The 3,356-nt window shown below is 39.7% G+C and overlaps 1 pseudogene; it reads right to left on the bottom strand.

The window, feature by feature from the left end:
• Positions 1–1,495: 1,495 nt before the first annotated feature.
• Positions 1,496–2,563, bottom strand: LOC697663 (glyceraldehyde-3-phosphate dehydrogenase pseudogene; annotated as a pseudogene).
• Positions 2,564–3,356: the final 793 nt, after the last annotated feature.

Genomic DNA, 3,356 nt, shown 5'->3' on the forward strand with positions numbered 1-3,356 from the left:
ATGCAAAATAAAATCACAACGGGATACTACGAGACACCCATTAGAATGGCTAAAAGTAAAAAGACCAAAAATACCAAATGTTGATGAAGATAGGGAGCTACTGGAAGTCTCTTATCTTGTTGGGACTACAAAATGGCACAATAACTTTGGGAAATAGTCTGGCAGTTTCATTTAAAATTGAATATAGCCCCTACCTTATGATTCAGCAATTTCACTCCTAAATGTTTACCAAAGAAAAACGAAAGCCTGTGCCCACAAAAATAAAATAATGCACATATAGCCTTATTCAAAATGTTCCAAAACTGGAAGCAGACTAAGTATTGTCAATAGGAAAATGGATAAACAACCTATAGTATACTTACACAACAGAAGACTATCCAGCAATAAAAAAAAATCACTAATGATACACAACATAACATAGATGAATCTCAAAAACATTATGCTAAATTAACAAAACCTTACATTTAGAAGCACATATTGTATCATTCCATTTGTTTTAAGTCCTAGAACAGCCAAAAATAATTTATGTATCTCTTTAAAAAGTCAACAGTGGTAAGTTACCTCTGGGTAGAGGGGCAGTTGGACAGGGATTAATTGGGAAGGAAGAAGAGAGAAGTTCTCATAATGTTTCATAATGTTCTATGTCTTGACAGAAATTTAGATTACACTGATGTATGTTTGTTAAAATTCCTCCAAAGCCTGGCATGGTGCCAAATAGTCCCAGCTACTTGGGAGGCTGAGGCAGGAGGATCTCCTTGAGCCTAGGAGTCAGAGTCCAGCCTGACCAATATAGTGAGATCACATCTCTAACAACAACAAAAATTCCTCCAATGGCACATTTAGTATTTGTGCATTTCACTATATGACAATTAACTCAAAAATTTAAAAGAACCATAAACAAAGACTGAACTCATGTTAATGATACTCATACTGAAGCATTTGGGATGAGGTATACAGATAGTTGCAATTTACTTTGAAATTCTGCAAAGTAAAAAAAAAAGTGGATTGATGGAGAGATAGGTGGATGGATATGTGATAAAGTAAATGTGGGGACATGTTAATTGTAGAATTTAGGTGGTGTATAAATTCTTTTAACTATTCTGTATGTTTGAAATTTTTCGTATTAAAATATTGAAGAGGAAAATGTCAATTTCTCCTATTTCAGTTTAGTTCTCCAAGGGCAGTAATTTCAAGTTGAATGATGAAGAATTATATTTTAAAAAACAAGCAGAAATTGATTCTCCTTAGCATAATGTTAGTATTCAATATATTTTGATTCATTAGTTAATTAATTTTTTGAGTACAGGGGACTTTATTGATAGTATATGACAAAGTGGGCTTCCTAGGCCCCTCCCTCTTCAGGGGGTTCTGTGTGGAAATTGTGGGGAGGGGAGATTTTCAGTGTGGTGGGGAACTGAGTGTGGCAGGGACTCCCTAGCAGCTGCGGGCCTCTCTCTTCTTCTCATGCTCTCACTGCAGCTGGTGGTCAGGGGTCTTACTCCTTGGAGGTTTTGTGGGCTATGAGGTCCACCACCCTGCTGCTGTAGCCAAATTCATTGTCATACCAGGAAATGAGCTTGACAAAGTGATTGTTGAGGGCAATGCCAGCCCCAGCATTGAAGGCAGACGAGTGGGTGTTGCTGTTAAAGTCAGAGGAGACAACCTGGTGCTCGTGTAGCCCAGGATGCCCTTGAGGGGGCCTGCAATTCCTGCTTTACCACCTTCTTGATGTCATCATATTTGGCAGGTTTCTCCAGATGGCAAGTCAGGTCCATGACCAACACGTTGATAGTGGGGACATGGAAGGCCATGCCAATGAGCTTCCCATTCAGCTCAGGGGTAACCTTACCCATAGCCTTGGCACCACTAGTAGATGCAGGGATGATGTCCTGGAGAGCCCCGTGGCCATTGTGCCACAGTTTCCCAGAGGGGCCATCCAGGGTAGGGTGGCTGTGATTGCATGGACTGTAGTTATAAGTTCTTCCATGCCAAAGTTGTCATGGATGACCTTGGCCAGGGGGGCTAAGCAGTTGGTGGTACAGGAGGCATTGCTGATGATCTTGAGGCTGTTTTTGTACTACTCATGATTCATGCCTATCATGAAAAAGGGGGTGTCAGCAGAAAGGGCAGGGATGATGGCCCTTTTGGCTCCCTCTTCTAAGACATCTCCAGCCTTCTCATGGTATTGAAGATGCCGGTGGACTACACAACATAATCAGCACCAGCATCATCCCATTTGATTTTGGTGGGACCTCGCTCTTAGAAGATGGTAATGGGATTTCCACCGATGACAAACTTCCTGCTCTCAGCTTTAATGGTGCCATGGAACTTGCCATGGGTGGAATCATACTGGACCATGTGGATCATGTAGTTGAAGTCAACAAAGGGGTCATTGATGGTGACAGTATCCACTTTGCCAAAGTTAAAAGCAGCCCTGATGACCAGACACCCAACATGGCCAAATCCATTTACTCTGGCCTTCACCTTCACCATGGTGTCTCAGGGATACAGCTGGTGCTGCATGAGAAGATGCAGCTGTCTGTCTAACAGGAGGAGCAGAGAGTAATTGTATACATTTTCTACATGCCTTTCTTACTAATATATGGCAAGTGTCTTTCCTTTTCGTTAAGTATTCTTCTAAAACACCATTTTTAATAATAGAAAATTTGGGGATCTATTGCTCTCATTCTCACCTACATTGGGTTTTACCTTTTGTTTTAAATCTTTGCCAATTTATGGAGTGAAAAAGATATCTCCCCTTTATATTTTTGATTGCTAGTGAGGTTCTTCATGTTAATTGGTCTTTCATCTTTTCTATGAAAGTGCTTTTATTGGTGTATAAACACCCTTTATATATTAGGGTTGTTAGCATTTTTGTCATGTTTACAAATGTGTTACAAATGCATACACAAACAATGTATTTGTTCCAGATTTTTAATTTTAATAGACTTTTTTTCATCATGATGCACTTAGATATCTTGAATTCATTCTTCCTAACTAAAATTTTCTGTCATTTGACCAACATCTCCCCAATCCCCCTTCCTTTGCCTCTACCATTTTACTCTCTGCTTCTATGAAGTCACCTTTTTCACACTCCACTGTAAGTGAGGACATGTAATATTTGTCTTTCTATGCCTGCTTATTTCACTTAACATAATGTCCTCCAGGTTCATCCAGTTGTCACAAAAAATAACAGGATTTCCTTTTTTCAAAGGCTAATGGTATTCCATTGTTTATATGTGCTACATTTTCTTTGTCCATTAATCTATTGAAGGACACTTAAGTTGATTCCACATCCTGGCTATTGTGAATAGTACTGCAATGAACACGGGAGTGCAGACATCTCTTCACCACAC

This window comes from Macaca mulatta, chromosome 9 (assembly GCF_049350105.2).
Source record: "Macaca mulatta isolate MMU2019108-1 chromosome 9, T2T-MMU8v2.0, whole genome shotgun sequence".
Lineage (NCBI taxonomy): Eukaryota > Metazoa > Chordata > Mammalia > Primates > Cercopithecidae > Macaca > Macaca mulatta.